Source organism: Crinia signifera, chromosome 5 (genome assembly GCF_055691185.1).
Source record: "Crinia signifera chromosome 5, ASM5569118v1, whole genome shotgun sequence".
NCBI classification, from domain to species: Eukaryota; Metazoa; Chordata; class Amphibia; order Anura; family Myobatrachidae; genus Crinia; species Crinia signifera.
This window is the reverse complement of record NC_139221.1, coordinates 167,266,150-167,292,427: the sequence shown is the minus strand read 5'-3', so window position 1 is coordinate 167,292,427 and position 26,278 is coordinate 167,266,150. Positions and strand designations below refer to the sequence as shown.

The 26,278-nt window shown below is 48.5% G+C and overlaps 1 long non-coding RNA gene across 4 annotated transcripts in view; it reads left to right on the top strand.

Moving 5' to 3' along the window:
- The first annotated feature begins 280 nt into the window (after window positions 1–280).
- Window positions 281–26,278, top strand: part of LOC146080704 (uncharacterized) — a 57,039-nt gene continuing 31,041 nt past the window's right edge. Inside the window, exons 1-8 of one of the 4 annotated variants that reach the window (XR_014474957.1) lie at window positions 281–640; window positions 3,342–3,505; window positions 4,288–4,451; window positions 7,637–7,790; window positions 11,059–11,121; window positions 11,207–11,399; window positions 18,497–18,521; window positions 22,283–23,859. This is a non-coding gene — a long non-coding RNA (uncharacterized LOC146080704). Of the gene's footprint in view, window positions 641–3,341; window positions 3,506–4,287; window positions 4,452–7,636; window positions 7,791–11,058; window positions 11,122–11,206; window positions 12,886–18,496; window positions 18,522–22,282; window positions 23,860–26,278 lie in introns of those variants that run through there. The other 3 variants (XR_014474958.1, XR_014474956.1, XR_014474959.1) reach the window with 3 other exon arrangements.

The window sequence follows — 26,278 nt, the reverse complement described above, 5'->3', positions numbered from 1 at the left end:
ACACATACATATATATATATTATAAGGGCACGGTCGTGCCCTTATATTAAGGCTGAATCCAACGAACGGATTTTTCCCATAGGGAACTTTTCGGATGGGGGCATGGTGTTTGAGGGACTGCACCTCAAAAGTGACTGGGTGTACTGAGCTGAAATTTGGCATGTACGCGTAGAATCGTCAACCGGTGCTGCGTGCCAAATTTCAGGTCGAAATATAAAAAAATGACCAATTGGGAGCGATCTAAACTTCCAACTGCCAGTTTTTTTCTGACACTCGCGAAATGACACTTTGTCACCCATGTTAGTCTATGAGGGGTTTTTTGGGAAGGCATAACTCGGGGTAGGGGAACAATTGAGACTTGGGGTTTGTTTTATTAGGTAGATATTGTCCCAGTGGAGTGCCTTTTGGGGTTGAGGATTTTCAGATAGGTACAGTTTTTTTATAATTTAGTGAAACATGCCCCATTATAGAGATAGGAGCTCCAACTTGTTGCGCATGCGCAGTCCCGCCACTAGGGGGAGTCCTCAGATTGGCTTCACTTCAGTGTACCAAGATGGCCGACGGTGAAGCTAGTGTGAAGTGCTGCGGCCAGAGCCTCCTGCAGGTCCCCTCCATAAACTTCTGCCTGGCCAGCGTTGAGGTACTGGGTGGGGGGAGAGTGAGTGGGGGGCGCTGGCAGCTAATTCATGGGGTGAGTGAGTGAGTGAGTGGGGGAGCGCTGGGAGCGAGGGGGAGTGTGGCCGTCTGTCCTGCTGCTGACATCCATGCGCTGCAGCCTCAGTGTGCATGCCTCGTTATTAATAGACTATCTCTGTATGTATGCTCTCCCTGTCCTGTCACCCTGCAGCAGAGAGTGACAGTGTGATTTCAGCTGCAGGGTGACAGGACAGGGAGAGCGTACATACAGAGATCTTCAGTGCAGCGTATTGTTGTATTAAGCTAGCCAGCAGCTGCTGCTGCTGCCTCCAGAAGCCCCCGGTGTATGTAGCCTGACAAGTCCTCTTGTGGCCACCCCACGGTGAGTGCCTGCCCCACCCCATTCTGAGTGTCTTCCGTAGTAGATCTCTGTATGTACACTCTCCCTGTCCTGTCACCCTGCAGCAGAGAGCGGCAGTGTGCTTTCAGCTGCAGGGTGACAGGACAGGGAGAGCGTACATACAGAGATCTTCAGTGCAGACACTCACAGCGTATTGTTGTATAAATCTAGCCAGCAGCTGCTGCTGCCTCCAGAAGCCCCCCGTGTATGTAGCATGACAAGTCCTCTTGTGGCCACCCCACCACACGGTGAGTGCCTGCCCCACCCCATTCTGAGTGTCTGCCATAGTAGATCTCTGTATGTACACTCTCCCTGTCCTGTCACCCTGCAGCAGAGAGCGGCAGTGTGCTTTCAGCTGCAGGGTGACAGGACAGAGAGAGCATACATACAGAGATCCATACATACCTCCCAACTTTTAAGTCCTTAGAAGAGGGACACATGCCGTAAAATAGGGGGCGTGGCTACCGGAAAGGGGGCGTGGCCTATATGCCTGCCGTAGTAGATCTCTGTATGTACACTCTCCCTGTCCTGTCACCCTGCAGCAGAGAGCGGCAGTGTGCTTTCAGCTGCAGGGTGACAGGACAGGGAGAGCATACATACAGAGATCCATACATACCTCCCAACTTTTAAGTCCTTAGAAGAGGGACACAGGCCGTGTAAAATAGGGGGCGTGGTTACCGGAAAGGGGCGTGACCTATATTCACGTCTGCCTGCAAGACCACGCCCCCATTTTGACGCTGTGGGGGTTGGGATGGCCATCATTGCCATCGATGGCAATTCTGCAACTGACCATCGATAGTCCTAAACTATGCAATGGATGACCATCGATATTTTTACATATCGATGGTCATCCATTGGCAGGTATTCAATGCCGGTGCGAGCTGCCGGCGAGGGGGTTAAACAGCGAGGATTGCTGAAAACCAGCGATCCTCGCTGTTTAACCCCCACGCCGGCCGCTCGCACTATGCAACGCTCTGGGGAAATCCTCGCCGTCACAGGACGGTGAGAATTCCCCAAAACTGCTTCGCTGCTTCTGGAGCCGCATCCGCCAATTCCCCCTCGCTCAAAAAACGGAGCGAGGGGGAATTGGCGGATGCGGAGGCTACATTGAATGCTGTCAGGGTGAGTGGTGACAGCGAGCAGGAAGCCCTGCTCGCTGTCACCACTCGCCCAGAGCATTGAATACCTGCCATTGTGTTTGATTGGCATGTGGGCCAATCAAAACACGGGGCGGAGCTTCATGGGTGTCAGGGGCGGAGCTAAGCTCAGTGTCCTGGCACTTTGAAAAAAAAAAAGCAAAACATTGTTTTGCTGTTCCATTGATGGTACTCTGTCACCCCCAGTGCCCCCATGTGTACGCTGCCCCCCAGTGCCCCTGTGTGTACGCTGTCCCCCCAGTGCCCCTGTGTGTATGCTGTCCCCCCAATGCCCCTTCGTGTGTACCCAGTCCTCCCCAGTGCCCCCCGTGTGTACGCTGTCCTCCCCAGTGCCCCCCATGTGTACGCTGTGCCCCCGTGTGTACACTGTCCCACCCCCAGTGCCCCCCGTGTGTACGCTGCACCCCCAGTGCCCCCGTATGTACGCTGTGCTCCCCCTGTGTGTACACTGTGCTCCCCCGTGTGTACGCTGTCCCACCCCCAGTGCCCCCCGTGTGTACGCTGTCCCACCCCCAGTGCCCCCCGTGTGTACGCTGCCCCCCCAGTGCCCCCGTATGTACGCTGTGCTCCCCCGTGTGTACGCTGTGCTTCCCCCCGTGTGTACGCTGTGCTTCCCACCCGTGTGTACGCTGTGCTTCCCAAACCGTGTGTACGATGTGCTTCCCACCCCGTGTGTACGATGTGCTTCCCACCCCGTGTGTACGCTGTGCTTCCCACCCCGTGTGTACGATGTGCTTCCCACCCCGTGTGTACGATGTGCTTCCCACCCCGTGTGTACGATGTGCTTCCCACCCCGTGTGTACGATGTGCTTCCCACCCCGTGTGTACGATGTGCTTCCCACCCCGTGTGTACGATGTGCTTCCCACCCCGTGTGTACGATGTGCTTCCCACCCCGTGTGTACGATGTGCTTCCCACCCCGTGTGTACGATGTGCTTCCCACCCCGTGTGTACGATGTGCTTCCCACCCCGTGTGTACGATGTGCATCCCCCCCTGTGTGTACGCTGTGCCCCCCCAGTGCCCCCCATGTGTACGCTGTCCCGCCCCCATGTGTACGCTGCCCCCCCCAGTGCACCCGCCCCCATGTGTACGCTGCCCCCCCCCAGTGCATTATTATTGTTATTGTTATTATTATATTTCCTGCCCAGACTCTGTCCTCCCCATGCTGCCGCCGGGACTCGTCGGGACCAGGTTAAGGCTCTTCCACAGCCTGCGGCCTAACAATCTGGTGAAGCACCGGCCTTGAGTTGCCTCCGCCACCCGGAAGACAGAAAGCATCCACCCGGGCCATCAGAGGAGCAGCTGCACCCAGGTAAATCCATCCACCCACTGTCCCTGTGTGTACCCTGTCCCCCATCCCCACTATCCCTGTGTGTACCCTGTCCCCCCAACTGTCCCCCACACCAGAATCCCTGTGCATACCCTGTCCCCCCCCCACTGTCCCTGCATGTACCCTGCCCCCCCAGTGCCCGCCGTGTGTACGCTGCCCCCCCAGTGCCCGCTGCCCGCTGCCCCCCAGTGCCCCCGTGTGTATGCTGCCCCCCTACAGTGCCCAGTGCCCCCTGTGTGTATGCTGTCCCCCCCCCCCATGTCGCCGTGTGTACGCTGCCCCCCCAGTGCCCCCATGTGTACGCTGCCCCCCCAGTGCCCCCTTGTGTACGCTGTCCCCCCCAGTGCCCCCGTGTGTATGCTGTCCCCCCAGTGCCCCTTCGTGTGTACCCAGTCCTCCCCAGTGCCCGCTGTGTGTACGCTGTCCTCCCCAGTGCCCCCCATGTGTACGCTGTGCCCCCCGTGTGTACACTGTCCCACCCCCAGTGCCCCCCGTGTGTACGCTGCCCCCCCAGTGCCCCCATATGTACGCTGTGCTCCCCCGTGTGTACGCTGTGCTTCCCCCGTGTGTACGCTGTGCATCCCCCCGTGTGTACGCTGTGCATCCCCCCGTGTGTACGCTGTGCATCCCCCCATGTGTACGCTGTGCCACCCCCGTGTGTACGCTGTCCCGCCACCGTGTGTACGCTGCCCCCCACCCAGTGCCCCCCGTGTGTACGCATTATTATTGTTATTGTTATTATTATTATTATATTTCCTGCCCAGACTCTGTCCTCCCCATGCTGTCACCGGGACTCGTCGGGACCAGGTTAAGGCTCTTTCACTGCCTGCGGCCTAACAATCTGGTGAAGCACTGGCCTTGAGTTGCCTCCGCCACCCGGAAGACAGAAAGCAGCCACCCGGGCCATCAGAGGAGCAGCTGCACCCAGGTAAATCCATCCACCCACTGTCCCTGTGTGTACCCTGTCCCCCATCCCCACTATCCCTGTGTTTACCCTGTCCCCCCAACTGTCCCCCACACCAGAATCACTGTGCATACCCTGTCCCGTCCCCACCACTGTCCCTGCATGTACCCTGCCCCCTCAGTGCCCTCCGTGTGTACGCTGCCCCCCCCAGTGCCCGCCGTGTGTACGCTGCCCCCCCCAGTGCCCGCTGCCCCCCAGTGCCCCCGTGTGTATGCTGCCCCCTACAGTGCCCTGTGCCCCCTGTGTGTATGCTGTCCCCCCCGTGTTGCCGTGTGTACGCTGCTCCCTCCCAGTGCCCCCGTGTGTATGCTGCCCCCCCCCAGTGCCCCCGTGTGTATGCTGCCCCCCCAGTGTCCCTGTGTGTATGCTGCCCCCCCAGTGTCCCTGTGTGTATGCTGTCCCCCCCAGTGCCCCCGTGTGTATGCTGTTGTCCCCCCCTAGTGCCCCCATGTGTACGCTGTTCCCCCCCATTTGTCTACGCTGTCCCCCCCAGTGCCCGCCGTGTGTATGCTGTCCCCCCCCCAGTGCCCCCGTGTGTACGCTGCCCCCCCAGTGCCCCCGTGTGTACGCTGTCTCCCAGTGCCCCCCCATGTGTACGCTGTGCCCCCCGTGTGTACGCTGTCCCCTTCAGTGCCCCCGTGTGTACACTGTCCCCCCTGTCCCTGTATGTACCCTGTTCCCCCCAGTGCCCGCCGTGTGTACGCTGTCCCCCCCCAGTGCCCACCGTTTGTACGCTGCCCCCCCCATTGCCCCGTGTGTATGCTGTCCCCCCACAGTGCCCCCCGTGTGTATTCTGTCCCCCCACAGTGCCCCCCGTGTGTATGCTGTTGTCCCCCCAGTGCCCTGTGTGTACGCTGTGCCCCCCATTTGTGTACGCTGTCCCCCCCAGTGCCCCCGTGTGTACGCTGTCCCCCCAGTGCCCCCCGTGTGTTCGCTTGCCCCCTCAGTGCCCCCGTGTGTATGCTGTCCCCCCAGTGCCCCCCATGTGTACGCTGTGCCCCCCGTTTGTACGCTGTCCCCCTCCCAGTGCCCCCCCGTGTGTACTCTGTCCCCCCCTGTACTGCAGCTGTCCCCCCAGTGCCCCCGTGTGTATGCTGTCCCCCCAGTGCCCCCCCATGTGTACGCTGTGCCCCCCGTGTGTACGCTGTCCCCTTCAGTGCCCCCTGTGTGTACGCTGTGTCCCGATGTCCCTGTATGTACCCTGTCACCCCCCCCAGTGCCCGCCGTGTGTATGCTGTCCCCCCCAGTGCCCGCCGTTTGTACGCTGTCCCCCTCCCAGTGCCCCCCCGTGTGTACTCTGTCCCCCCCTGTACTGCAGCTGTCCCCCCCAGTGCTTCCTGTGTGTGTACGCTGTCCTTCCCCCAGTGCCCCCGTGTTTACCCTGTGCCCCCCGTGTGTACGCTGTCTCCCCCCAGTGCCCCCCGTGTGTACGCTGTCCCCCTCCCAGTGCCCCCCGTGTGTACACTGTCTCCCCCCAGTGCCCCCCGTGTGTACACTGTCTCCCCCCAGTGCCCCCCATGTGTACACTGTCCCCCACAGTGCCCCCCGTGTGTATGCTGTTGCCCCTGTGTGTGTATGCTGTCTCCCCACCAGTGTGTACGCTGCCCCCCCAGTGTCCCCCGTGTGTACGCTGTCCCCCTCCCAGTGCCCCCCGTGTGTACGCTGTCCCCCTCCCAGTGCCCCCCGTGTGTACGCTGTCCCCCTCCCAGTGCCCCCCGTGTGTACGCTGTCCCCCTCCCAGTGCCCCCCGTGTGTACGCTGTCCCCCTCCAGTGCCACCCGTGTGTACGCTGTGCCCCCCGTGTATACGCTGTGTCCCCCCATATGTACGCGTGTATGCTGTGCCCCCCCATTTGTGTACGTTGTCCCCCCTAGTGCCCCCCGTGTGTACGCTGTCCCCCCTAGTGCCCCCCATGTTTACGCTGTCCCCCCAGTGCCCCCCGTGTTTACCCTGCCCCTCCAGTGTCCCCCGTGTGTACGCTGTCCCCCAGTGCCCCCCCCATGTGTACGCTGTTCCCCATTGCCCCCGTGTGTACGCTGCCCCCCCCAGTGCCCCCCGTGTGTATGCTGACCCCCCCCAGTGCCCCTGTGTGTACGCTGTCCCCCCAGTGCCCCCCCATGTGTACGCTGCCCCCGTGTGTATGCTGCCCCCCAGTGCCCCGTGTGTATGCTGTGCCCCCCCGTGTATACGCTGTGTCCCCCCATATGTACGCGTGTATGCTGTGCCCCCCAATTTGTGTACGTTGTCCCCCCAGTGCCCCCCGTGTGTACGCTGTCCCCCCTAGTGCCCCCCATGTTTACGCTGTCCCCCCAGTGCCCCCCGTGTTTACCCTGCCCCTCCAGTGTCCCCCGTGTGTACGCTGTCCCCCAGTGCCCCCCCATGTGTACGCTGTTCCCCATTGCCCCCGTGTGTACGCTGCCCCCCCCCCCAGTGCCCCCCGTGTGTATGCTGACCCCCCCAGTGCCCCTGTGTGTACGCTGTCCCCCCAGTGCCCCCCCGTGTGTACGCTGCCCCCGTGTGTATGCTGCCCCCCAGTGCCCCGTGTGTACACTGTGCCCCCGTGTGAACGCTGCCCCCCCCCAGTGCCCCCCGTGTATACGCTGTTCCCCCAGTGCCCCCTGTGTGCATGCTGCCCCCCCAGTGCCCCCCCGTGTGTACGCTGTCCCCCCAGTGCCCCCCGTGTGTACGCTGTGCCCCTGTGTGTACAAATTCTCCCCCCCAGTGCCCCCCGTGTGATCGCTGTCCCCCCCCCCCAGTGTCTCCGTGTGTATGCTGTTGCCCCTGTGTAATTATGCTGTCCCTCCCCCAGTGCCCCCATGTGTGTACGCTGTGCCCCCTGTGTGTATGCTGCCCCCCGTGCCACCCATGTGTACGCTGTCTGTCCCCCGGTGCCCCCGTGTGTGTACGTTGTCCCCCCAGTGCCCCCCGTGTGTGCGCTGCCCCCCGTATGTGTACGCTGCCCCCCCCCCCAGTGCTTCCCGTGTGTGTGTGCCCGCCCGCCCACCAGCCAGCAGCTCCTATCCCCGGCATCTTACATCCCCTACCATCCAGGCCGGGGACGCGCTTGCCTGGCCGCCCGCCTGCAGCTCCTAAAGCTGAGCCCTTTATTATTATTGTTAATATTATTATTTATTATATTTCCTGCCCAGACTCTGTCCTCCCCATGCTGCCACCGGGACCAGGTTCAGGCGCTTCCACAGCCTGCGGCCTAACAATCTGGTGAAGCTCCGGCCTTGAATTGCCTCCGCCTCCCGGAAGACAGAAAGCAGCCACCCGGGCCATCAGTGGAGCAGCTGGACCCAGGTAAATCCATCCCCCCACTGTCCCTGTGTGTACCCTGTCCGCCATCCCCACTATCCCTGTGTGTACCCTGTCCCCCATCCCCACTATCCTTGTGTGTACCCTGTCCCCCACACAACTATACCTGTGCATACCCTGTCCCCCCCACTGTCCCTGCATGTACCCTGCCCCCCCAGTGCCCGCCGTGTGTACGCTGCCCCCCCAGTGCCCGCTGCCCCCCCAGTGCCCCCCGTGTGTACGCTGCCCCCCCAGTGCCCCCTGTGTGTATGCTGTCCCCCCCAGTGTCCCCGTGTGTACGCTGTCCCCCCCACCCCAGTACCCCGTGTGTACGCTGTCCCCCCCAGTGCCCCCGTGTTTACGCTGTCTTTCCCACAGTGCCCCCCATGTGTAAGCTGTCCCCCCCAGTGTCCCGTGTGTACGCTGCCCCCACCAGTACCCAGTGCCCCCGTGTGTACGCTGTCCCCCCCCCCCCAGTGCCCCCGTGTGTACGCTGTCCCCCCCCCCAGTGCCCTCGTGTGTACGCTGTCCCCCCCCCCAGTGCCCTCGTGTGTACGCTGTCCCCCCCCAGTGTCCTCGTATGTACGCTGTCCCCCCCCCAGTGCCCTCGTGTGTACGCTGTCCCCCCCCCCAGTGCCCTCGTGTGTACGCTGTCCCCCCCCCAGTGCCCTCGTGTGTACGCTGTCCCCCCCACAGTGCCCTCGTGTGTACGCTGCCCCCCCCGTGCCCTCGTGTGTATGCTGTCCCCCGCCAGTGCCCTTGTGTGTACGCTGTCCCCCCCAGTGCCCCACGTGTGTACGCTGCCCCCCCAGTGCCCCACGTGTGTACGCTGCCCCCCCCCCAGTGCCCCACGTGTGTACGCTGCCCCCCCCGTGCCCCCCGTGTGTATGCTGTCCCCCCATGTGTACGCTGTCCCCCCCAGTGCCCCCGTGTGTATGCTGTTGTCCCCCCCAGTGCCCCCATGTGTACGCTGTGCCCCCCCATTTGTGTACGCTGTCCCCCCCAGTGCCCCCCCATTTGTGTACGCTGTCCCCCCAGTGCCCCCCATGTGTGCGCTGTCCCCCCCAGTGCCCCCGTGTGTATGCTGTCCCCCCAGTGCCCCGTGTGTACGCTGTACCCCCAGTGCCACCCATGTGTACGCTGTGCCCCCCGTGTGTACGCTTTTCCCCTCCAGTGCCCCCCGTGTGTACGCAGTCCCCCCAGTGCCCCCTTGTGTACGCTGTCCCCCCTAGTGCCCCCGTGTGCACGCTGTGCCCCCCAGTGCCCCTCGTGCATAAGCTGTTCCCCCCCTATGTGTTCCCCGTGTGCACATTGTCCTCCTTCAATGCCCTACAGTAAAGCTTCTACACTCTGGGTGCCATGCTCATTGCCAGGGGTTTCATGGGATGGATGTCTTGCCTGTTGACAGGGGTTTCATGCACTGGGACGGGTGTCATACTCAATGCCAGGGGTTTGTAATGCTTGTAATTTTATTCTTACACTGAAATTTAAAATTTAAAATAAAAATAAATTGAAAAAAGCTATGAAATTCCATTGACAAAAAACCTTACGGTTTCACATGTCCCATTAAGGCTTCTTACACATGATCTGGCATTTCTGAAACCTGTTGTAACTCTTCCACTCAAACGCCAAAAAGCAATGAAATTACGATCATTAAGGCTGACGCCTTAATGGACGTGTTCCTTGCGCAATACAGATATGGTACGCCATCACAGCCTGTGGGTAAGTGCAGATTCAGCACTCTCACAGAGTGAGATTGCTGTCACTCACACAATGGTGGAGCTGCTAATTCACAGATTTGTGTGCTCATTGGAATACACACATGCAGTCTATGCAACTGAAGGTCTGAGCAGTAAACAGAGCCGAGAGGATAGGGTAAAAGTGGTGTTGATTGGGTAGGAGGCAGTGTGGTGCGGATGGGGAGGAATAGAAATGCGTAGATGGTAGGAAGGCTAAGCAGCACTGATGGGGGACTAACAAAGCAGATGGGTGGAAAAGAGTGGCACAGATTGGGGAAGGCAAGACAGAGTGATGCGATTGGGTGGGAAACAGAGGAGCAGTTGGAGGAAAGACAGCACTGATGGGGGAGGGGGTTCGGAGCAAAGGGGATAAAGGGAAAACAGAGCAGTACAGATGGAGAGGGGAGACAGCAGTACAGATGGAAGGAAACTATGTCATGGATGATGCGGGCAGAGCAGCATGGATGGAGGGGGAGACAGAGTCTCACTAATAGTGTGGAAGCCAGTGGCACAGGTAGAAGTAAACAGCGGCATCTGTGTGGAAAGACAGGGCAGTGCAGATGGGGAAAGACACATTGGTGCGGATGAGGGAGTACACACAGCAGTAGGGATTGAAGAAGACCGAGCAGCATGAAGGCGTATAGAAGAGGAAAGTGTTGATGCATAGTAGTTGGGAGTATTATAGTTTTTGCAATTATGAAAGATGTTTATTGTAACTGTATGTGAATACTAAATTAAATGGATATAGGTAGTGAGTGTGAAAGATGTTGGACCCTCAGTGGGATAGTTCTAGTAATAGTGTTTATTCTAGCACCCGCCATCTTTATAAACCCATGCAGTTCCTCTACCCTGTCTGGGGTATTGCTGTCTGCTGTAGTGTTTCTAGCACAGGTCTGGTTTGCAGTGCTGATATACAGACCACACTGTGCTAGAATTACTACAGCAGACAGCTACACCCCAGGCAGGGAAGAGGAACTGCATGGGTTTTCAAAGATGGCGGGTGCTAGAATGAACACTATAGTAACTCAGAGGTATAGACAGTTTTACATGATTGCAGATACTTATTAGGATGAGTGCGCCACATAACTGCTCAGACCTTCAGTTGCATAGACTGCATGTGTGTATTCCAATGAGCACACAAATCTGTGAATTAGCAGCTCCACCATTGTGTGAGTGACAGCAATCTCACTCTGTGAGAGTGCTGAATCTGCACTTACCCACAGGCTGTGATGGCGTACCATATCTGTATTGCGCAAGGAACACGTCCATTAAGGCGTCAGCCTTAATGATCGTAATTTCATTGCTTTTTGGCGTTTGAGTGGAAGAGTTACAACAGGTTTCAGAAATGCCAGATCATGTGTAAGAAGCCTTAATGGGACATGTGAAACCGTAAGGTTTTTTGTCAATGGAATATATATATATATATACATATATATATACAACCAATAATCTGAAGAGCGCTCAGTCTTTTTCTTGAAGTGAGTGGTCACTTTTACATACACCTTTCTGTGGCGCCGCCTTTCCTCCACATTTAGAGGCTATCTCCAACCTCAGGAATTCGTACACATGTGAAAAAAGAAGTGGGAGGAGGCGTGCATGTGAGTATAAAGTATAACAAATTCTACTATTCCATAAAAGCTCACGTACACAGAAGATTAAAATAAACAGCTTATTCGTCACCAGCGCCCAAAGATTTGGTACACTCGAGGTTCCCCCAGCCCGGCGGCAGAAGCACACAGAGAACAGCGTGGATGTAATACACGTCAGCTCCGTCTCGCCGAGGGGTCGGACCACAGGTTCACATCAGACAGGAACACCCTCAACGCATTTGGTCACGATGGACTTCGTCAGGAGGCGTGTCCACATGGTGTTGTAGGTAAGTATATATATAGCGTCTGCTTCACAGGTCTCAGCTGTTCCTAATAATCATATTATCGCATCACCTCATTTTTACTATGCGCTGACTCCCTGGCTGTTAATCAACTCTAAACTCATATTTAAACTATTCTAGTACATTTAAAACGGGGAATATATAAATTCATTATACATTGAAAATATACATAACATAATATTTAATACAATGAATAAAAAATTGATTTAATACAATGAATAAAAAATACAATGAATAAAAAAGAGACATTTCCTAATGTGTTTATATATTGAATCTGTATAGCACGAACACATCAAAACTGGCACAGAATATATGACTGACTAGTTCTCTATCCTATTAATTCTAGGACCCTTAACACTAGATATTATTCACCAAAAACAAAGAAAAAAGAAGAAGAGAAAGCAAGTGATTAGTATAAGTTACTTTATACATATTCTTTGTGCAATACATATCATATGAATATAATATTAGCGACATCGCCCATAGGAGTCAGCTGTATATATACAAGGCAGGAAATAGATGACATAACCTCTCATTAACTGTGAAAGCATTTAGACATCGTATCTACGTCGCCACCGAGTACTCCCTCTACCTTAATGGTGTGAGCAAAGGAATGCGAAACTCAACAACAGTGCCACTCCGGTATACGGGAGGGTCCTCAATGGTTTTAGCGCAGAAAAGGCACAATGTCAATGCTTTCATTCATAACAAATGGTGCCATAGTATTGGCTGTGTGGATCCAATATGTCTCACGTTTACTAAGCTTGTTGAAAATGTCACCACCTCTCTCATTAAGCATTACATGTTCTAACGCTTTAAAGGTAAAGCCCGATAAATCTGACTTGCAACATTTTTCAAAGTGCCTAGACACACTATGTAGACATGATTTGTTTTTAATGCTCCTGGTATGTTCTAACATGCGTATTTTCAGAGGGTGTTTAGTTTTGCCAATATAATTCATTCCGCATTTGCACCCAATCATATAGACAACATTAGTAGTTAGACAAGTTATGCGACTTTTGATATCCCATGATTTTGTATTGTCATTATTCCAGAATCTATGCCTATCCTTATCAACAAACGGACACATCTTACATTTATTGCATGGATAGCATCCATTTGTATTTTTCAACCAACTATGTTTTTCGCTGCTATCTTGTATTTTCAACATGCTTGGTGCCAATGTTGTTTTAAGAGAATTGGGTCTTCTGAAAACTACTATAGGTTTTGTTGGAATTATTGTACGTAGGATAGGATCCAACATTAATATGTCCCAATGTTTATTTAAAATCCGTTGTATCTTAGTACTCTCTGAATAAAACTGTGTAATGAATGGCACAAAGTTTCTTTCATTAGATTCCTTTTATTTATACTGCAACAGTTCATTTCTTTCGCGGTTTTTAGCTCTCATTTTGCATTTTTCAATGAGATCACCAGGGTAATTCTTCTCAACAAACCTTTTACTATAAACCTCAGCCTGCTCATCAAATTTATTAATGTCAGCACAGTCCCTGCGAATCCTCACAAATTGTGAGTAGGGAATGTTTCTAAGCCACTTCTTGTGCACATAACTGTTACTGTCCACTTTCTTAATGAAAGTAGATGTATCTATGACAGTATTACAATTAGACCATTCGGATGTATCTATGAGCAGGTCTAAAAAGTCTATCCGGTCCTTATCGATCTTAGATGTGAACCTCAAGTTATGCTGATTGATATTTAGTTCAAACATAAATTTGTTACATCTCCATCCCATATGATTAGGATATCATCGATGTAACACTTGTACCCTATAATATTAGGTTTGTAGATGGTATTCAATAGAGTATTATTCTCTTCCCATTGGCCTAAGTACAGATTTGCTAAGCTAGGGGCATACGGAGTCCCCATAGCTACCCCTTGTAGCTGTAAAAACTATTCTTCTTGAAAGACAAATACATTGTTCAACATTACTGTCTCTATACATTCAATAATGAAATCTCTAAAAACCTCATACACATTGGCATCTCTCTCAAGGAAGTATTGTACAGCTTTAAGTCCTTCCATATGTGGGATAGACGTATATAGAGCTTCTACGTCTATAGTACACCACATATAGGTATCATGCCAAGTTGTATTTTGTATGTAAGTTAATACTTGTGTGGAGTCTTTAACAAATGAATCTAAACCAATGACGTATTTTTGAATTAGTAAATCCACATATTCAGAGAGTTTAGAGGTGGCCGAATCAATACCGGCAATTAACGGCCTACATGGCGGATTTACTAGGCGCTTATGGATTTTAGGTACATAATAAAATAATGCTACCAGAGAATTTGAACTAGATCGAAACATCTTCACAGTTTTCGTAATTTTCACCCAGAAAGTGAAACTTCAGGCCTCTTGTCAGAGCAGTAGATGTTGACCCAAAACAAAAAGCTTTTGCACGTTTCTTATTCAGGTCGAGTCACAACTTTCCCATACTAGCCGATTTAGAATTTCTCAATTTCAGTTTTTTCACTCCGCCCTAATATATATATATATATATATATATATATATATATATATATATATATATATATATATATATATATATATATATATAAAGCACTTACCCCCCTCTTGCTGGAGAAGGATAGGGACCGGCACACGGATAGTAGTTAAAGAAAAAACAGAAGTTTATTGTACAATCATACTTGCACCAAATGACAGCTATCCACCTGACAGCTGTTTTAACTACATGCCCGCAGTTTTCATCAGAGGTGAAGCACAGGGATGTGGAGCAGGTTTTTATAACAATCGTTTTGCGCCAAAAAGTTATGCTAATGAGGTCAACCAGACCTCCACTGACGTTTGCATAGCGTCAGCAGTAGTGAGTGACAGCGCGAGGGGAGGCGCGGCTCTCAAGCGCGTCATCAGGCATCCCCGGAGTCTCAGCACTAAGCCGGCTTTGGGATACCCGTGTGCGCTACGCAGTGCTATGCGGCAGCTGTCATCAGAGGTACAGTCGCGCCGCTGGTGGGGACTGTGGGGCAGACTGTGGGGGAGTATAGGTGAACTAGGTAATGGGAGCTGTGACAATCCTGCTGCGAAGCCTCACAGCAGTGTAAGGGAGTGGGCATCTGGACCTCAAAGGGCTGGGTGGGGATTTATGTGGAGGACTGGTTGTTGACATGAGCTGTGTATACACTTGTGACAAAAATACAGAATTGAACATGTGACACATATACAACATGCAGTGTTGACAACCTATGGGGCGCAGACACACAGTGGTGCCGTTAGACCCACAGCGGTGTCAGACAAAATACGTGGAAAAAATTCAGTGACTTGGGTCAATTGCCTACCAACAATGTCGACATAAGGTCAACCATACATCACATAAGGAGCGCACTGACACATGGCGGTGTCATAGGCACTATATGAAATTAATCATCAACATGGCAGTCTGTAGACTCCAAAGTCAGTGTGTTCATAACCCTTTAGTCCCCATAGCAGTTATCATAAACATATGCATATAAGGCGCACGGTGGCGCAACATACCAGGGCTCCAAACCACACCAGGTTAATGGTGGTGATGGTCCCAGGTGGCGCTCGGCGCCGCCGCATATATATATATATATATATAATATATTCTGCAAGGAGCATTGCGTAAAGGCCCAGACACACACTACCATGTCTTCTTATGATGATAAACGACCCCATTATGAATCACCTCCTGAACAACCCAGAATGATTTAGTTCAGGGTCATTTAGGAGGTGAATCTTTTAACATTGTCTAGTGTTTATGCTGTGAATGACGGCTGACTACCAATGATGTGCGTACCCCCGGGTCGTTAAAGACCATAGCCATCGTCCATGCATGCAGGTCAATTTGGCTATGGTCTTTAACATTGTTTGTTTTTTCAATAGAAAAAGGTCCTGCATCGTTTGTGGTTGTTTGTCATCCGTCGTGCTCCAGCAATCAACTGCCATGCTGAGGTCATTCATTTTCACTTCAAGGGTGAAAATGAACGACGGTAGTTAACGATGGGTCATTAGTGACACATCATTGTGTGTGTATGGGCCTTTAGGGACACTATTGGGGGGCATTGGGGGAAATTTTCTAAGATGGGAGTTCTATTTCACATGGGATGTTGCTATGGGCAACCAATCAGATACTATCTACTATCTTCTAGAAGGTGCTAAATAAGAAGTAGATTCTGATTGGTTGCCCATAGCAACATCCCATGTGAAATATAACTCCCAATGTGTGTGGCACATTGTGTAATGGTAAATATAGGTTTATATTTGAGTGGAGTGGTGTGTAGCATATTGTGTAAGGGGCATTACAGTGTGTGGCATATTATGTAATGGTAAATATACAGTAGGTTTATATTTGAGCACTGGAAAAAATAGCTAAGATAAACAAGAGCCAAAAAACAAGTAAAATGTGGAAATGGATAATAGAGGAATAAATAATATGTAGATAAAAATAGATTTGAATAGATTTGAAATGGAAATGAAAAATTAATATAAAAAATAAAGAACAAAATTAAAATGAAAAAACAAACGTAAAAACATCTGTGACACCTGTGGAATAAAAGGGGAAAAAATTTACTGAAATGTATAATGCTCCTTCTGGAGTTAAGTGAAAGACCATAGGGTACTCTGTGCTATACCTACCTACTGTATTACTATTTTGTTGAGCAGTTTTGGTGTTTGTCAGTGTATGCAGGAGTCCCCTGCGGCCATTGAGTACCTGCCACTGTAGGTCTTATGTGCAGTGCGGGGGCAGCAAGTCTGAGCAGGGATCTTCTCCAGCTACTATCTTCCTTCTGCCGTAGTTCTGATGTGCGGCACGGACTGCCACTATTGGGTGGTATCACCAGGCTTCTCCATCTCCAGGGGTAGCACTTGGCTCTGATCGAGGTATTGGGATGAGGGCTTTGGTCTTCCAATTGTGGGATTGGCATGTTTCGTGCCTGGGTTACTTTTTCAAGATTTCTTATTTAAAAATAAAATTTATAATAAAACTTTAATACATACTACAATCAATCAAACATAATTATATAATTGCAGCTCCTCCCCCAAACTGAGGAAATCCCCAGTGACATCATACACTGGTCTTCCCCCCACCAGTCTATAAACTTTAACATGAGCTTATATGGAGCCGCGAACAGCCCATCCGCCTGCTCCTGATTGGCTAGGGAGGAACCAGTGTATGATGTAACCAGGGACTCGTTCAGCTTGGGGGAGGAGCCACCAATGTAAACACAATGGCGGCTCCTTGAGTTTGTTATGGTGTCGGGATGTCGGTTTGTTTTTTAAGTCTCCCCCCGGCTGTGGCAATAGCCTGCTGGCTGTTTAGGACTGGTTCTAGTTTACAAAATACAGGAAATACCTAGTCATTTTGTCCCCCGTATTTTGGGAACAAGGACCAACCAATGAGTCTGGTGCTGGTTATAGAAATATGGGGGAACTCCATTTTTTTGCCCCCCCCTCCCCCCTGTATTTCTGCAACCAGGAGCAGCTTAATGAGCCTGGGGCTGGATATAGCAGGGCTATATCCATGGAAGACCCCCATGTTGTTTTTTATTATTATTATTTATTTACTCTAATTTTAACACTGGCCAGCATCACACAGATCTGACAGATCCGTATGATGCTGGTTGCGCTGCCGTATTTGGCTGCCGTATTTCTGTCACCCCATATTTCTGGTACACAAATACGAATGGCTACGACATCAGAAAATACAAATCTGGAGAATACGACAGCTTCATAAATTGCCCCTATTTCCGATTCGTATTTACAGGCCATACAGTATATGGGCTATCCTGTTCTTACCCATACATATGGGGATCAGCCCTGTGAATCCTGGTTAACCTATGCCCAATCGTGAGGTTTCATAGCATATTCATTTTGTTATTTTGAACTCTGGTATCCTGTCGTCTACAGCTACAACCTAGTTTCAGCCTGGCTAACACAAGTTTTGCAACTTTACTAATATGGATTACATCTCAAACTAAAGAGTGTAATTTTCTACCTACAGTATCAATCCAGTAACCAGCCTGATTAATCTACTGCCACACTTTTCTCTGCTACACATATCATATTGCCACCAAATCCCAGGTGGTCTAATGGGTACGATCCGTCATCCCCATGTCAGGGTTTGCATCTCCTTTTTTTACATGTCTAGTGTTTTATCTCTCAGACCAGCCAGTCTCACATATAGGACCTTATTCTGGTCCACACGCAATGCATAATCATATATTGACAGCCTTGGGTGCAGGGGAGAAATCATTCGATGGTCGGGCAACACCTCTATGGTGTCTCTGATCGGCAAGCACCCTATGCGGGAAGCAGACAGGCAGCTGACATTTGCTGACATCAGCTGCCTTCTCCCTGCACCCATGTTATCACAGGATTACACTGGGAATGCCCAGAGATTTCATGAAACGCTGGGTATTCCCATTGGCTATGTCGTCCGCCACCACTGGACGTCCTCTATTCGCACTGCTTGCACACTGCGTTTGCAAATGCGGAGAAATGTGTCTGAATCACCCCCATGAACCATTTAGAATAACTCCATAATCCTTAATTTACCCACACAGAGTTTACACAGACTCAGGATCCACGAAACCCTGTAGGGTTAGAGCTACTGCCTAGGACAGTGATTTTCAACCTTTTTACCTTGCGGCACACTAAATAAGATTTTAAAATTGCCAAGGCACACCATGAGATCCCCACAGGGTAAAACACATTGGCCCCCACAGGAAAAAACAAACCTATTGCCCCACCATATAAAAAACAATCACACTGGTCCCCACAGGTAACCCAAATAAAATACATTGGCCCTTTAAATGAAAAGAAGAGACCAGTAAATAACACTTGAACTGGTGGTGGCTGTAAACTGGTTTGGACATCTCTAGATCTGGAGGCACACTTGAGAACAGCTCAAGGCACACTAGTGTGCCACGGCACAGTGGTTGAAAAACACTGGCCTAGGAGTTGTAAAAAGTTATCCATTGTTCTTATGCTATTAATCATTTTTATACACCAGAAATGTTTCACAATTCTTTGAGTTTGATGCTGTAATTTGTTTTATTATTTCTTTTTTTTTGCAGTTTCTTCAGTGCATTGTTCTGATCAGTAAGTGAACATCTAAATAATACAGTAATAATGCTCGAACATCAACCCATGATGTCATTTCCATTCTAAAACAGTTTTGCACTTGGGCAGAATGTCCAATAGTTTCATTTATTTTATTTGCTTTGTTACAACTGCCCTGTCTATTTCATCATTTCTATTTTTTGGTTTGTTATTAAAAATATCAAAATATTGATTTTTGTCCAAGGCTGACAACAGGGGTGCTAACAGCATACTCTAATTGAACAGTGTGAAAGTGTTCTGGATGGTTTGCTGTCTGCCTTGCTTGAGTCATTTTTTGGTTTAGATGTATTATTTAGATAGAAATCTGTAGACCTAGCCAATGATTTCTGATTTTCAGAGTAGTCTTTTCCTTATCTTTCATTGTTTTCAGTGTGCATTGCCAGTACATTTCATAGCTATGAAAGAATATTGTATCACCTCTACTAGTTTTTTTTTAGAATAAAATGACAGGTTTTAGAATTCAGTGACAGTAATATCAATTTATGCAAAATCTCTGACCAATTGCTTCAGAAACTTTTGAAACCTGATATGTTTTATGCTTCTCTTCACACATGTTGGCTATACACTACTGCAATTTACCGCAACAGTGTATGGCCATCCAATCCTCTTGAAGTTCCTGGGCGGCATAACTGCAGGCGATACATTGCATGCAGTCCTTCTGCATGTGATGTATCGCTTGCGACCCCCTTTCCCACCGCCAGGAGGGGGGCCGAGCCAGTGGTCCGACATGCAGGCAGGTCCAAAATTTTCCTACAAAAAATTAATTATAACTACCTTCAGCTTTACAAACAAAATTACAGAAACTACTAGTAGTCAGGCTCAGTGACAGGGGGTCAAGCGGTCACTGCAACTATGGGGTTTGAGGAACATAAAATGTGTCTGTCACTCCTTTTAATGCTCTTAAAGTGAATCGTGTGGCTGTCTGCAAATTAAGTAACAAAGAAATGGCACAGGCTTCATCAAGTGCTCCCTCCCACCCTTGCAGAATTGATTCATTACGACCATGCAGGTCATGTACATGTTGACACTCTTCCACTTCCCGTTAATGCCATATAGCAGTGCCTGCCCTCTTTCACCTGCTACCAGCACCATGCCAGTACAGGGAGAGCAGGGAGGAGTCCTCTTCCATCTTGCCTGAGGACAACAAACATATGGTGGCAACATGGACATCAGTGGCTGCCCTCTCAGCTCTATGACTATTTGGTAACATACAGAAAACCTCCACCTGCCGGACTACCTGCTACCGACCTATGAAAATCAGCCGGGGTATGGACTGAGTTTAGATATATATTCTCAATGCTGATGATGCTCGTGGAACAGGTTTAACAGATGGTAAAGCAGGTACAGGCCAGGAAGACATGATAGCAGCAGACCGCTGAGGACTGAAAACACAGAATACTAGTAGATAACAGGAATCCAATAAGCAGGACACAAATGAAAAGTGGTAAATGCTGGTATTGCAGTTAAAGCTGGAAATGCTGGTAAAGCAGAAAATGCTCTAACAGAGGACATTCTGGATTTCTATAAGTGCTGAAATCTTCAGTTTATATATTTACAGTTTCTTATATAGCGCAGCAAATTCCACTGCACTATACAGAAGGAAAAGCAGGTAAAGCAAGTAATGCAGGAAATGCTAGTAAGACAGGTAATACTCAAAATGCTGGAACACGGTTAATACAGGTGGTCAGACACAGAATCACTTTAGCAATAACAACAAGAGCACAGGAATGACTGAAGCATTACTCAATACACAATGGGCCTTATTCAGGTTCATGCGCTCGCATGCACATACGCAAGCACTCATACAAGAAACAAACACACGCACGCATCTGGCGACGTCACGCCTATAGTGCTTGCGAAATCCTTCGCACACAACCATAACAAAAGGGGACTGGACTTACATTGCGCGTACGTAAAACTGTTCGCTCGCTCCCACACATTTTCTTACGCACACCACAGTGTGCAAACGAACATGCTCTGCTCCCGAATATGTGAGTTGACAAATGTCGAATAATGTTGAGAGGGCCAACATGCTAAACATAGCAGAGTAGAAATGAAAATAGTGGTGGTATGTTACATAAGGCCAATTTATAATGGTGTAATTTGTTCGGTTTTATCGCATTGGTTTCTTAAAATTCACCTTACCAACATAAGAAGTTTGTGTCTGCTAACACTTGATTGCTGTTGGTATGCAATCAGAAGTTGTGCTGAGTTAATTGTCTCCCGAAATCAACCATGTATTGGTGTCAATGGTGTGCAGGTGCCATTGATTTAGCCATTGATTTAGGCATTTCGTGCGTGTGTTTGGTCCGTACGAATGAGCAGTTCACAAAAAGTATGGTGTGCAAAACTGAAAACCTGCTTTGAGCTTGCGAAAGCTTTTGAGTTTGTGGGGAACAATCCCTCTTGCACTCATGCGAAAGCAAACCCACCACTCACAGTGAATGCCCATGTGTACGCCCAGTTTTGCTCATTATAAAGGTCGTGCCCATGCTAACGCCCACAGCACGCCTACTTCCTAAGCACTCGTTCGGATGACTAAAACTACTCGGAAGATTGCTTGCGAATAGTGTTTTCTCAACTTGCACATGCGCATTGCGTTAGCTGCACATGCGCAATGGGAGCAGCAAGATGAAACATGCGAATTCGCATGCGAACGCGCCAATGTGAATAAGGGCCCATATACTTATTCAAGGTGCAGGTTTAAGTTGAAAACAGTTTTAACACATTGGAGCAGAGAATTGTGTGAGTGGGGCTGTGCTGTATAGGTGAATCACCTAACAGAGCATATCATGGCAGCCCCCGTGTTTGTGATGGTATGTTTACCTTTAGGGTTCATGCAGTGCTCATTCATCTTGAAGACACCCATAGATGTATGAATAACAGAGAGGCAGCACAGATGAACATAGTGCTATAAGTAAGGCTAAGACCCTGATTTGTGACAACAGTGAGGTTATGCCACATCTTAACTCCGCAGCTGCAGAGGGTAACTAGGCTGCAAATAGAGGAGCCCAATAAGAAACAACTCAGATATCTTTTGTAGAGTTCAAATTATTTGCAAAGAAATACACTTCATAGTTGGCTGCGTATATTTGTCGCTACGGCAGCTAATCACCGCAAACCTGCGTGTAAATGCAAGGAATTTAGCAGACACTTATCGGGCACAAAACAGAGTATTATCTACAACACACAAGGATATAATGAAACCCCTATCAGAAAAGGAATGCAATACCAATACTTGCTTTCTAATGCTGTGGTTTGAAGCAGCAGCACAGTCAAGTACAAAGAAACAGCTACAATCAATAAACATACGTGATACGCAAGCGCTCCCAGGTCTGGGCCTCAGTCAATCTTAGCAAGACGACTTAAGAGGAAGGTGTGTGTGACATTGGCCAGGAGTGCTATTTTATACAATAGTTCAAAAGGTAAAACAATAGGGAATGTATGGTCTTCTTCCATTGGGGCTGGGGGGTGGGACATATCCAGTACATTGGGGCTCGAATGGTGGTCGATGCCTGAGTCTTGAGATGTGATTACAGTTGTTTACTTCTGGGTTCCCGCCCCAAGACTAGTCAAACCCACCACATTATTATACAATAATATACATTAATCCGATATTGTTAATAACTTGTCACTGCAATATGTGACAGTATCCTCACAACCACCAGATTACTGCTTATAAATTAATAAACATTTTGATCCCAAGAATGATGTTCTAATGCTGTCCCATTCCCTCCTAGCATGTTCGGCTGAATAACTTGGTCACCATGTATTAGAAGTGTATGAGACTCGATGACCAGATGGGTGAAGACTATATGTAGGAGGAAATGTATTTTATACATTTGAAATATCACTATTAATACATATTCTCAATGTTTTATATCAATGTCTTACAGTATATCAATGTACATTTGGATGTCAGCTTCTTAAATCACTTAAAGGTCTATGCAGACAACATTGTTTGTTTGATTACACAATCAGGCATTTGCCTATTCTTGGATTTTTGTATGGTTTATTGTATTCTTAATTTGTTCTGACCTATAGTGTATACAATGACAGACTAGTATCTTATTGACACGACAAATGAGTCTTGTTTGTCGTTAACAATAGAAGCATACAAAATCTATTTAAACTTACATAGCAGTGCAGACATAAGTATTGTTTCCCAAATGCAAGTTGTCTGCAGATAAGTTGATGGACTGAGAGTGGGGGGATACACCATATAAATGTGTAATTAGGAAGTGATTTTGTGACAATTCTGTGCAAATGCGTATGTTACCGTACGCCTGGGTGTCACATGCGTATGTTACTGCCTGGGTGTCACTCTTGACTCCTCCCTCTACTTTGCACCCCACATCCAAGCCCTGGCCAATTCTTGCCGTTTCCAGTTATGCAACATTGCTCGCATCAGGCCCTTTCTCTCACAGAGTGCAACTAAGCTGATCATCCACTCATTGGTCATCTCACGCCTTGACTACTGTAATTCTCTCCTAACCGGACTCGCTCAATCCCAACTGGCTCCTCTCCAATCTGTCCTCAATGCTGCAGCCAGGCTTATCTTCCTCTCCCGCCGCTCTAATTCTGCCACTCCCCTTCAACAAAATCTGCACTGGCTTCCATTCCCCTACAGAATCCTCTTAAAACACCTCACACTCACATACAGGGCCAACTCTAATTCTACTGCTCCATATATCTCTAACCTCATCTCCATTCAAGCACCCTCCCACCCTCTACGGTCGGCTGACGACTGTCGTCTCTCCTCCACCCTGATCACTGCTTCCCATGCTAGAGTACAAGACTTTGCCCGTGCTGCACCCCTTCAGTGGAACGCACTCCCTCACTCCATTAGACTCTCCCCGACCTTGCAAAGCTTCAAACGGGCACTGAAAACTTACCTATTCATCAAAGCATACCCTTCCACTGCATAAACCAGCTGGTTCTCCGACCCCTTGCCTGTTTACATCCTGCTATCTAACCACCACCCACTCGCTTGCACCTCTTGTAATCTGTCTGTCTCCCCTTCCTACTAGATTGTAAGCTCCTCCGAGTAGGGCCCTCTTCCCTCCTGTTGTCAAAGCCCACTTCTCTTCACATTTCACTCACAGCTCTCCTATACTCCAACACTCAGTGACCATCTTCGTCTGCATACTCATCTCCATCATTGGCCTCAAGCCTCTAGTTGTATGTTGATTGAGTCCTCACTACTTACATTTAAGCTGTAATGTGTATTGATCTGTGGCACTCTTTATTTGTACTGTATTTTTGTTATTTATTCAATGTTATGCCAAGCTTTGTCTCCCTGTATTGTTCCTTTGTACGGCGCTGCGAAACACTTGTGGCGCCTTATAAATAAAATTATAATAATAATAATAATACCGTATTTACTCATACCATGTGCTAATACATACTGTAGTTACATAGTTACATAGTAGGTAAGGCTGAAAAAAGACTTGCGTCCATCTAGTTCAACCTGGTATAGATATCCATTGCTGATTTGGTAGGTTCTGATATTTTACAGACAAATTATATTTCTTATTTGTACCCATGGATGTTTTTCTCCAGTAAATGTTTGTCCAACTTTGCCTTGAACGCATTTAATGAGCCAGCCGTTACCACCTCTCTGGGAAGAGAGTTCCAGAGTTTGACTGTTCTGACCGTAAAGAAATTCTTTCTAATAGCTGAATGAAATCTTTTTTCTTCTAATCTATACTCATGCCCTCGTGTCCTAGATTCCTTTCTAGTAGAAAAGAGGGTGTGTGACAGTTCCTTATATTGGCCCTTGATATACTTGTACATGTTGAGCATGTCCCCCCTTAAACGTCTCTTTTCTAATGTAAATAGTCCCAAATTGCTTAATCTCTCCCCGTAGCTTAAATTCTCCATTCCCCTAATAAGCTTTGTTGCTCGCCTTTGGACTTTTTCTAATTCTATGATGTCCTTTTTATAGTGTGGGGCCCAGAACTGCACTCCGTACTCGAGCTGAGGTCTCACCAATGCTTTATACAGTGGCATAATTACCCTTGAGTCCCCAGTTTCCATTCCCCTCTTAATACATGCCAGAATTTTGTTGGCCTTTTTTGTAGCTACATTACAATGGGCACTACATCCCAGTTTGCTGTCTATTTGGACTCCTAGATCATTTTCAAGTATGGCATTACCCAGTTCCTCTCCGCTAAGGTTGTAACTTGCACACTGGTTGTGTCTCCCAAGGTGCATAACCTTACATTTATCTACATTGAACCTCATCTTCCATTTTTTTGCCCACTCATCTAGAATTGCAAGATCATTTTGAAGCATGGTGACATCTTCTGATGATTTGATGACTTTGCTAAGTTTTGTATCGTTCGCAAAGATGGATACATTGCTGAGTAACCCTATCCCAATATCATTAATAAAAATGTTAAACAAAATGGGCCCCAAAACCGAACCCTGGGGCACTCCACTTAGTAACGGTATCGTATCTGATACGGCACCATTCACAACCACTCTTTGTTCTCTATTACATAGCCAATTCCCTACCCATCTGCAGATATTTTCACCCAATCCTAGGTTCTCCATTTTATTAATCAATCTCTTGTGTCGGACAGTATCAAATGCTTTAGCGAAATCTAAGAAAATCACATCTACAGCATTTCCATTATCTAGGTTTTTGCTAACCTCTTCATAGAACCCTAGTAAATTAGTTTGGCATGAACGATTTTTCACGAACCCATGTTGGTTAGTACTGAGTAGACGGTGATGATCTAAATATTCCTGGATAAAAATCCTTCAAATAGTTTACCCACAATTGATGTTAAACTAACGGGTCTGTAATTAGCGGGATCTTCCTTTTTTGAATATTGGCACTACCTCTGCTATTCTCCAATCTTTTGGTACTATACCTGACGATAGTGACTTGCTAAAGATATAATGTAGGGGGGTAGCTAGTTCATCCCTTAAATCCATTAATACCCTCAGATGAATCCCATCTGGCCCTGGTGATTTATTTGTTTTGAGTTTGCTTAGCCTCAGTATTATTTCCTTCGGCATGAAATCCACAATGAGATCTGGCTTATTTGTCCCGTTTGTGGTAAATGTTCGTTCCACAGTCTGCTCTCCCTTAGTAAATACTGATGAGAAGAACTCATTTAACAGTTTTGCTTTTCCCTTGTCCTCAGTAACACCTTTTCCACTAGTATCAGTTAGTATGTTTTCCTTAATTAAACGTTTACTATTTATGTATTTAAAAAACTTCTTTGGGTTGGTTTTGCTTTCAGTGGCTATGCACTCTTCATATAATATTTTAGCTGCTTTGATTACCCCTTTACAAGTTTTGTTTGATTCTTTGTATTTTGCGAACGCCTCCTCATTCAAGTTATTTTTATAGAATTTAAAGGCTCTGGTTTTATTGTTGATAGCTGACGTTACTTCTTTGTCCAACCATGGTGGCTTTTTTTTGTTTAATTTACCTTTAGTTACTTTAGGAATGTATTCAATAGTTAGTGAATCAAGCACCTTTTTTAGAGTATCCCACATTTCCTCTGCATTTTTTCCCTCCATAACCATTTCCCACCCAATTCCTGTTAGGGCTTCCCTGAATAATTCAAAGTTCGCTTTTCTGAAGTTTAGTATTTTTGCAGATCCTTTTTGTTGTAATTTACTGTAGTTATTTCCAGTGAAACCATATTGTGATCACTCTTCCCTAATTGTTCAATTACTTTTGTGTTTGAAACTAAGTCTGTGTTATTTGTTAATAC